The sequence below is a fragment of the Rhinopithecus bieti genome, unplaced genomic scaffold, assembly GCF_001698545.2.
Source record: "Rhinopithecus bieti isolate Rb0 unplaced genomic scaffold, ASM169854v2 scaffold_13184, whole genome shotgun sequence".
Lineage (NCBI taxonomy): Eukaryota > Metazoa > Chordata > Mammalia > Primates > Cercopithecidae > Rhinopithecus > Rhinopithecus bieti.
The window spans coordinates 1,883,939-1,895,529 of NW_016807417.1; positions in this window are offsets into that span (position 1 = coordinate 1,883,939).

The following is an 11,591-nucleotide window of genomic DNA, read 5'->3' on the forward strand; positions in this document are numbered from 1 at the left end:
GGGCTTATTTTATTTTAAAATTAAAAGTTAAAAATCAGACACACTTATGTGGGTTTTATTCCTCTTAACAGGTAACCCCCTAATGCACAGTGAGTTTGAACAGGCATCTGGAAATGATGCTGCTTAGTGACTTCAGGGACAACTAAGGCATGTCCTGAGGTTGACTGGCTGAAAAAAATTTCCTGGAAGTCAGGCACTCTCATAAACATGCAAAATGAGGAGGACAGAGCAAGATGGTCAACTAGAAGCTTCTAGCACTCATTTCCCCAACAAAGACAGCCAAAACAACAAGCAAACTATATTTTAATACAACCATTAAAGGACAGTGCCGGCATATATTAAAGGAGCTACAGAGACCCTGGAGAGCACAGAAACTCAGCATGGCCACATAGAGAACAGAAGGAAGTACCTGGCCTCCTTCACATCTTCCCACAGCTGGAATCAATTGGAAACCAGGAGGAACTTCTCCCTACAGGGAACAGGTAAGCAAGAGGACCCTGGTTGCCCAAAGCAGCACCTTGGACCACTATAGTCTTCACCACTGGGGTCCCCTGCCTGTGTGAACTCCAGGCAGCTGAGGGAGCTGCCTGGGTATGAAGCAGCATTATGCATCCCAAAACAGTCTCATCCCTCTGTGTCTGAGCTGAAGTGGTACTGCCTCCTGGAGAAACAATACTCTGGCCACCCAGAGCACGTACGTTAGCCACCACCTTCCTGGTGCCAAAGCTGAAGCAGTGCCCTGACACGAGGAAGCTACGCCTTGGCTGCCCAGAGTGGCCACAAATCCTAGTACCTAAGCTGAAGTAGCACCCTGCCTCCTAAGGAAATGGGACCTGAGCTGTTTAGAACAGCCGTACTCCTGTGGCTGAGTTGAAAAAGGCATATTGTTCCCTGAGAAAGTGTTGCCTTCCATGGCCAAACTGAACAGCTATGCATCCTAGGGCTGAGCTGATGCAGTACCTCGCATCCCTGGGAAACAGAGCACTGGCTTAGCTAAGACATCTCACCCTAAAGGCCAAATAACTCTAGTACTCTACTTCCTTGGAGCTGGACCCGCTTCCTAGAGTCTGAACTGCTGAGATACCCTTCTTTCTAGGGAGTGGAATCATTGCTGTGCTGCTCCCTATCTCCTGGGACCCGAAAGACAGCTGCGTCCAGCCATTCTGGGGTACTTGCTGCTGCTGCACCTGGACTAACAAAGTCTAGGATACAGCTGAGCTTCACTATTTCAGGGTCTAGAGTCACCACTATGCAGCACCTCATCCCCTGTGACCCACATTGCCACTGAGACTTACTGGCTCATGTTCCTCAACTACAGCCATACCCTGCTCCCCAGGCCCAAACCTCCAGAGCACACTTTCTTCCCTAGGGTTAGGCCAGTACTGTTCCCAGTCTCCCAGGGGTAAAATCACAGTTACAATCCAGCTTCCAGGGCCTGAGCTTCTAGGCAGTGACTTAGAGTCAGAGATCCTGGCTCTGTGGGCAACTTTCATTCATCTCTGCCACAGAGAGCAAACTTGAATCCCAAAGTCCAGGTGCTACCGTAGGTTCACAGACTCTGAGTCTTGACATGGTCCCCAGAGATGTTCCTGGTGCCTGTATCTGGAATCCAGTGCTGCTGCAGCTGCTTGTAGGTCATGTCAGACTAGACAAGTGGCATACCCTAAGATAAGGCTTTCCACTGGGAGGAAATGGGAACAGAAGGAACCCCCAAAGCCCTTACCACTGAGGAGCTTAATCACCTATGCTACCAACACCACTGCCACAGACTTCTATAGCCTAGACCATTGAGGCACACATAGTTATTGTTAATGTTGAATATAGCTTAAGAACACCATTCTGTCTACCTGGAAAAACACTACACCTTTCCCAACCAGCAACCTAAAACCTAACTGCAAGTGAATGTCATTTTCTACAAAAGCTGCTGTTGAAAGTTTGAAAGAAGTTATTGCTCCACCAGATGCACAGACATCAACATCAAAACAGGGATACAGGAAACATGAAAAAGCAAGGAAATATAATACCACCAAAACCACACAATACTGTCTAGTTATAGATCCAGTGAAAAGGAAACTATGAATTGCTGGAAAGGGAATTAAAGATAATAATCTTAAGGCAACTCAACAATATATAAGAAAATACAGATAGACAATTTAACAAAATCAAGACAACAATTCATAATATGAACAAGAAATGTAGCAAAGAGATAGATATCAAAAGAACCAAACAGAAATTGTGCAGTTGAAGAATTCAATAAACGAGATAAAAAATATAGTAGAGATCTTCAGCAGCAGACTTAATTAAGAAGAAGAATGAATCTTTGAACTTGAAGATGGGTCATGTGAAATAACTCAATCAGAAAAAAAAGGAAATAAGAAAGAAAAATAGTGAAGAAAGCCCACAAGACGTATGCGATACCACTAAGTGAACAACTGTTTATTAGTATTAGGGAGTTCTAGAAGGAAGAGAGATGGAAAAAGGCATAGAAAACCTATTTAATAAAATTATACCTGAAAAATCCTCAAATCTCAACAGAGATATTGATATGGTTTGGATTTGTGTCCCCACCTAAATCTCATGTTGAATTGGAGGAGGAGCCTTGTAGGAGGTGATTGGATCATGGGGTGAATTTCCCCTTGTTGTCCTCTTGATCGTGAGAGAGTAAATTTTCATGAGATCTGATAGTTTAAAAGTGTATGTCACTTCCTCCATCATTCTCTCTCTTTTGCTATGCCATGGTAAGATGTGCTTGCTTCCCCTTCACCTTCCACCATGATCATAAGCTTCCTAAGGCCTCCCAGTCATGCTTCCTGGTAAGCTTCAGGAACTGTGAGTCAACTAAACCTCTTTTTTTCCATAAATCAGTCAGTCTCAGACAGTTCTTGATAGTAGTTGAAAACAGACTAATACAGATATGGACATCCAGATTCAGGAAGCTCAAAGTTCCTCAAGTAGATTCAACCCCAAAGATTCTGTATAAGGCATATTGAGTCAAGTTGTCAAAAGTAAAAGACAAAGAGAGAATTTTTTAAAACAGTGAGAAAAAAGTGTCAAGTCATGTGTAAGAAAATCTCCATGAAACTATCAGCAGATTTCTCAGCAGAAGTCTTATAGACCAGGAGAGAATTGGGTGATATATTCAAGGTGCTGAAAGAAGAAGAAAAAGAAGGAAAAACCAACGCTAACCAAGAAGTATACTCAGTAAAACTACCCTTCAGAAATGAGAGAGAAATAAAGTCTTTCCCAGACAAGCAAAAACTGAGGGAATTCATCACCACCAGACCAGCCTTGCAAGAAATGCTTAAGGCAGTCCTACATGTGGAAGGAAAAGATGATAATCACACCACAAAAACATGCAAAAGTATAAAATTAACTGGTAGAGCAGTTCGGTAGAAGAAAAAGAGAAAAGAATCAAACACTTTCATTATAGGAAACCACCAAACTGCAACGATAGAAATGGGAGAAAAAAAAAGAAATGAAAGATATAAAAACAACCAGGAAACAACAAAATGACAGGAGTAAGTCCTCATCTATCAACAATAGTCTTAAATGTAAACAAATTAAATTCCTTAAGTAAAAGTTATAAAGTGACTGAATGTATAAAAAAGTCATGACTCAGTTATACGCAAAAAAACTAATGTCACCCTGTAAAGACACAAATAGATTGAAAATGAAGGGATGGAAAAAGGTATTCCATGTAAACGGAAACCAAAAGTAAGCAGAAGTAGCTATACTTATATCAAGTAAAACAGATTTTAAGTAAAAAACTGTAAAAAGAGACAAGGTCATTATATAAAGGGATCCATTCAGCAAGAGGATATAACAATTACAAAAATATATGCACCCCCAAGCCAAGCACCCAGATATATAAAGCAAATGTTATTAGCCTAAAGGGAGAGACAGATTCCAGTACAATAATAGTTGGGGACTTCAACATCCCACTGTCATCATTGGACAGATTATCTAGACAAAAAAATTCAACCAATAGACATTGGATTTAAACTGCATTTTAGGCCAAATGTACCTACCAGATATTTACAGAACTTTTTATCCAACATCTGCAGAATACACATTTTTTTATCAGCACATAAAACATTCTTCAGCATAGACCACATGTTAGGCTGTGAATGTCTCAATAAATTTAAAAGAATTGAAATAATAACAATTATCTAAAAAAGAAAAGACCCAAATAAATAAAATCAGAAATAAAAAAGGAGAAATTATAACTAATATCACAGAAATACAAAGAATCATTAGAAACCATTATGAGTATCTCTGTGCCAACATGTTGGGAAACCTAGTGGAAATGGGTAAATTCCTGGACACATACAACCCACCAAGACTGAACCAAGAAGAAATAGAAAACGTGACCAAATTAATCACAAATAACAGGATTGAATCAGTAATAAAAACAAGAGCCCATCAAAGAAAAGTGCAGGAACTGATGGCTTCACTGCTGAATTATACCAAAGATTTAAAGGAGAATGAATATCAATTGTTCTCAAACCTTTTCAGAAAACTGAAGACGAAAGAATTCTTCCAAAATCACTCTATAAGGCTAGCATTACTATGATATCAAAATCAGACAAGAACACAACAATTGAAGAACACTGGAGGCCAATATTCCTGATAGACATAGATGCAAAAATTCTCAACAAAATATTGCAACTCAAATTCAGCAGCACATGAAAAAACTATTGAACATGATCATGTGGGATTTATCCCAGGGATGCAAGGATGGTGCAACATACACAAATCAATACACATGATAAATCACATAAACAGGATCAAGGATAAAAACAGTATGATCTCCTCAATAGATGCAGAAAAAGCATTTGATTAAATTCAGTATCCCTTCATTATAAAACCCCTCAACAGACTAGTTATAGAAGGAATGTACCTTAACACAATAAAGACCATGTATGATAAACCCACAGTTAACATCTGAACTGAGAAAAGCTGAAAGCTTTTTCTTTAAGAATTTGAACATGACAAGGATGCCCACTCTCACCACTCTTGCTCAATATAGTACTGAAAGTCCTAGCCACAGGAACCAGGCAAAAGAAAGGAAACAAGAGCAACCAAAGAGGAAAAGACTAAGTAAAACTTTCCCTGTTTGTGGGAACATGGTCATATACACAGAAAACCCTAAAAGCTCTAACAAAAACAACAAATAACCAAATTTAGAAAAGTTGCAAGATACAAAAGTAACATGAAAAAATTAATAGCATTTGTACACACCAACAATGAACCAGTAAAAAAGAAATCAAGAGAGCAATCTCATATCCAATATCTACAAAATAATTACCTGGGAATACACTTAACCAAAGAGGTAAAAAATCTCTACAAGGAGAACTAAAAACATTGGTGAAAGAAATTGTAGAGGACACAAAAATGGAAAGATGTCCCATGCTCATGGATTAGAATTAATATTTTAAAAATGACCATACAAACAAAGGTGATCTATAGATTCAGAGCAACACAATGACTTTGCATAGAAACAAAATCCTGAAATTAATATGGAACCATAGGAACTGTGAATAACCAAAGCAATCCTGAGCAGAAAGGATTGCCAGAGTCATCATACTATCTGACTTCAAAATATACTGCAAAGCTAAATAACATGGTACTAGCATAAAAACAGACAACAGAAGCATGGAACAGGCTAGAGAACCTAGAAATAAATTCACATATTTACAGCTAACTGATTTTTGACAAAGTTGCTAAGAACATTTATTAGACAAAAGTCAGTCTCTTCAATAAATAGTTCTGGAAAACTGGATATTTGTATGCAGAAGAATGACACTAGACCCCCATCTTTCACTGTATACAAAAGCTAACTCAAAATGGATTAAAGATTTAAATGTAAACACTGAAACTATAAAACTACTAGAGGAAAACATAAGGGAAACCACTTCAGGACATTGGCCTGGATAAGGATTTTATGGAGAAGACCTCAAAAGCGCAGCAAGAATAGACAAATGGGGTTATATCAAACTGAAATGCTACTGCACAGCAAAGAAAACAATCCACTGAGTGAAGAGACAACCAGCAGAAGGGAGAAAATATTTACAAAGTATTCATCTGACAAAGGATTACTAACCAGAATATGCAAGGATCTCGAACAACTCAATAGCAAAATTCTGACAGACCCCCAAATAATCTCATTTGAAAATAGCAAATGAGTTGAATAACCGTCTCTCTCAAAATAAATAAATAAATAAATAAATAAATAAATAAATAAATAAAGACACACAAATGGCCAACAAGTATATGAAAAAAATGCTCAGCATCACTAATCCTGAAGGAGACGCAGATCGAAATCACAATGAGATATCATCTCGGCCGGGTGCGGTGGCTCAAGCCTGTAATCCCAGCACTTTGGGAGGCCGAGACGGGCGGATCACGAGGTCAGGAGATCGAGACCATCCTGGCTAATACGGTGAAACCCTGTCTTTACTTAAAATACAAAAAACTAGCCGGGCGACGAGGCGGGCGCCTGTAGTCCCAGCTACTTGGGAGGCTGAGGCAGGAGAATGGCGTAAACCCGGGAGGCGGAGCTTGCAGTGAGCTGAGATCCGGCCACTGCACTCCAGCCTGGGTGGCAGAGCAAGACTCCATCTCAAAGATATCATCTCACCCCAGATAGAATGGCCATTATCAAAGAGAAAAAAAAATAACTGATAGGGGCAGTGGCTCACACCTGTAATCCCAGCACTTTGGGAGGCTGAAGCAGGTGGATCACTTGAGACCAGGAGTTTGAAACCAGCCTGGCCAACATGGTGAATACCCATCTCTACAAAAACATAAAATTAGTTGGGCATGGTGGCACACGCCTGTAGTCCCAGCTACTCAGGAAGCTGAAGCATGAGAATTGCTTGAACCTGGGAGGTGGATGTTGCAGTGAGCTGAGATCATGCCACTTTACTCTAGCCTGGGTGACAGAGCAAGACTCATCTCAAAAAAAAAAAAAAAAAAAAGAGAGAGAGAGAGAGAGAAAAAGTAACAAATGCTAGCAAGAATGCTAAGGACATAGAGAAAGGAGAACTCTTACATGCTGGTTGGTGGGAATGTAAGTTAGTGTAGCCATTATGGAAAATAGCATGGAGGTTCCTGAAAAAAAAAAAAAAAAAAAAACAACTAGAAATACCGTATGATCTGGCAATTCAACTACTGAGCATATACCCAAACAAAGGAAATCAGTATATTGATGAGATATCTGCACTCCAATGTTTGTGGCAGCACTATTCACAATAGCCAAGATATGGAATCAACCTAAGTGCCCAATGGCAGATAAATGGATAAAGAAAATGTGGTATATATACACAACAGAATAATATTCAACCATACAACAGAATAAAACCCTGTCATTTGTGTCAACATATATAAGCTTGGAGGACATCACATTAAATAAAATAAGCCAGTCACAGAAAGACAGATACCATATGTTCTCACCCAGATGTAGAAGCCCAAAGAGTTGATCTCACGGAAGTAAAGATAGAATAGTGGTTATTAGAGGTTGGGAAGAGTACAGGAGGAGGGGGATAGACAAAGTTTGTTTAATGGATGCAAAATTACAGCTAAATAGGAAGAATGAGTTCTAGTGTTCTATAGCACCGCTATTTATAGTGACTATAAATAACAACTGACTGTATATTTTCAAATAGAAGAGTGGGTAAGAAATTTGTCAATTAGTCAGAATCTATAATAAATAATAATACATATATAATAAATGATAAATCATTAACAAAAATCTATGGCACCCATTATATTCAATAGGAGAAAGTATGAAGCCACTCAAACTTGCATTTTCTAAAAAATAGGCAACTACATATTGTAATTACATTTTTAAAATAGAAAATAGACATCTATATATTGACGTATGCAGTAAAAGTCTAGAAAGAAATGAAAATGTTTTATATTTTTCCATGAAAGGTGTTAAGATCATGGATGATATCTTTTTTCTTGCTACCTTCAAATATCAGTACATTCTACAACGAGCATGTTAATACTTTCATATTCAGGAAAACAATGAATTACTTTCATTCTGGGAGGAAAAAAGCAAAAAAAAAAAAAAAAAAAAAAAAAAAGCCAGGCAATGATATTAGCATAGCAGATGTTCAACTATTATTTGGTTGTTTAAGGTTTATTTATTAAATGGTATAGATTCCTTGTTTATTATCCTTTCATGCATTTATTTGGCACAACCTTTCTTAGTATTAAACTTTGGTTAGGTGATTGTATAAGGGTCTTATATGGTAGCATCCGCCTGCCTCTTGATTCACATATGCCTCTCGTTGGCATTTCTTCCCTGCTGCTAAATTAAAACAAGACAACAATGCTTAAGTAATTAAAAAGGGAGAGGAAGATTGTAGAATCTTCTTTTCTTACCAAAAAGTTAAGCTGGCATAGGATTTATTTAGAGAACAATAAGAATAGGAACTGTTAGCTGTAGAGGGCCTTATACATGAGGTAATTGGTGTTTTACTTTATAAATGTTCTTGAATGCCTCTCATGAAATTCTACATATGTCCAATGCTTTTTTCCCCCAGTGGGACATGGAGTTTTGTGTGTTATCTGAATCTTCTACATAACCAGGCCCTATTCACCAATCTCATCCCTACCCCAAAGTGATAGAGGTAACTGGGGGTGTTTAAATATCACTTGCTGAGAATTTCTGATTTCTAAAAAATATAATTGCTGATAGAATTTTTACCATCCAATTTATCTGCTCTCTAATGAGAGAGTAGGGAACTAGTTATATTTTCTTTTTTCCTCTTTTCCTTTGTAATGTTAGATCTCCATTGGAGAGAAAAGAACAAACAGCTGGAACTTATAACCATTTGGAAACATCAACAATGTTGAAATTTACACTCTCATGTTCAGATGTTATCAAACAATCAAAAAAGTGTGTACAAACAAAGAAAGGGGAAAGGAATTTTATGGAAGTATGGTTTGGTTGGATGGGGCACAAAAAGTTGCAGTCATTATTTTTCAGAAAAACATTGTGAATCAGTAAGATGAGATGGATTATATTAGAGCAAGATTTTGAAGGAAATTTTGTAACTTAGTGATAGATAGAGTCTATACAAGATGACTGACTTTATGAAACAAGTATAGTTTTACCCTCACTGCGTTATATAAAAAAGAGAGGCTGAACTAATAAAAAGAAACTTTGCCAGTTGGCACTCTATTTCCCATTGGATTTCAAGATCATAGTCAAACACATATCTCCCTAATACTATTGGGCATGGTCTCTTAATAATATGCTTCCAGCAGAGAGGTTAGGCCAAGTCTTCCATTGCTAATTTATTTCCTGCTTATCTAATGGAGATTGGTTAATCCAAGTATGGCATTTTGGGATGTGGGATTAGACTAATACTACTCTAATATAGATAATTTTTTTCTTCCTTGGGGCTCTGTCAAGCTGGCTCCTGTGTTAGCATTAGCATGCTCCTCCAGCATAATTTAGCAGAAATTGGTAAAAATAGATGAGACTTACTATCCATAAAGATCCTAAGGCGGCAAAGTTACATCGGAAGGCAGGTACAAAACTGAAATATTTCAAATATATTCAAAATCTTCCTCTCGAAATAAACTTTATTTTTATTCATGGCATCCAGGCAGGAGGTTTCTTTTCAAGCTCAAAAAATGTTGCTTCTTTTTTTTTTTTTTTTTTTTTTGTGGGGTGGGGTAGGAGGAAGGGTGAGAGGCATATATTTGGTGCTTTTTTACACATGGTGTATAGATAGCAATACTATCCATATTTCAAAACACCCTTTACCTATGGAGGCAGTACAGTATAATGGTTGACAGTGTGGACAATAGACAGATCTGGACTTAAATCGAGCTTATTAGTTGCAAGTCGTATGATTTTGTGACTTACCTTCTCCCATGCTTCATGCCCCTCATAAGTAAACTGGAGATGATGCTTGTTACAGAAACTAAATATGACAATACACATAAAGAACATAGTAGGTAAAGTACTTACAATGGTAAGGATTTAATAAATGGTAGTACTTAATATTTTTATTACATTAGATGTATGCATTTCAAAGCTTCATTGACCAGAGTGAAATACTTGTGCCTAGATAGTCTCCATTTCTTCTTTCCAGAAAAGAAAGCCAGATAAGCATGTCTTGATCAGAGAAAAGACACTAAGTAGCATTTAGTGAGGCACAAGTTTGGAGAGTGAAGTGTCAGTGGCTAAATTGTCAGATGTTAGTCTGAAATTACCATAGACAGACATTTGCAAGGATAAACCTCTGCTGTGTTCAAAGGGCACATAAAGATAAATAAAGGTGCACAGGACTTGCTAGAGAGGTAAGAATAGGAAGATAAATCCTTCCTTTATTTTAGAGAAAAAAATATGTGAGCCGCAGATAGGAAATGATTGGAAAATACATAAAAACGGAAGTTTATTTGCCAAATTCTCTTTTTTTCCTTACAGAAAACAGTTTCTGAAAATGCCTAGAGAAGGACTACATACATTGACAGAGAGAGCAGCAGCTCTAGTTCATATTTTCAGTGTTTACATTACAATAGTAAAATCACAGGGAAGCTCTTCTATGCCAGCACTTGCTACAGCGGTGTTGCAATTGATGTTAGCATGGCAGTCTCTAGGCCTTCTGTAACACAAGTGCCACAAGCACAAACCACATGTCACTCCTATATCAACAGTCCGGAGCACAGAATAAGTGCTCAAAAAATGAGTTTGCTGCATCAATGAATCAATTTTGGTGAGTTTCAGATAAGGGCATTTATTTATCACATTTGTTAATAAACTTGATTGCCAGTTACACTTCAAACAGCATATGCTTAACTAAAGCTTAAAATGAATTTCTAACTCAGTAGTTACCAAACGGTTTTAATATGAGGATCTCCTTTAAGTGTCAAAAGTTTCTATGAGTGTTTGTATTTGAATTATCTTTTGATTGAGAAAATACATGACACAGCAGTTGCCAAAGCAGTTCCCACATATACTCAAAGCTGGTAATATAACGGGTGTGTGTGGCAGCATCTTTGTAATAGAAAAACAATCAAAAACAGGTTATGAAAACATAATAAATGTCCATCCACAGTGGATTGGTGAAAGAAATTTTGTTGCATTCATATAATGAAATACTTTGCAGTACCAGAAAAGAAGATGGTAGATCAATATGTACTGATACAGAAACATGTCCAAGGTATATTAAGAGAGAAGATCAAATTGCCGTATGGAATGTACAGTATGGCCGGGCGCGGTGGCTCAAGCCTGTAATCCCAGCACTTTGGGAGGCCGAGACGGGCGGATCACGAGGTCAGGAGATCGAGACCATCCTGGCTAACACGGTGAAACCCCGTCTCTACTAAAATACAAAACTAGCCGGGCGAGGTGGCGGGCGCCTGTGGTCCCAGCTACTCGGGAGGCTGAGGCAGGAGAATGGCGTAAACCCGGGAGGCGGAGCTTGCAGTGAGTTGAGATCTGGCCACTGCACTCCAGTCCGGGCGACAGAGCGAGACTCCGCCTCAAAAAAAAAAAAAAAAAAAAAATAAAAAATAAAAATAAAAATACAAAATTAACCAGGCATGGTGGTGCATGCCTGTAATCC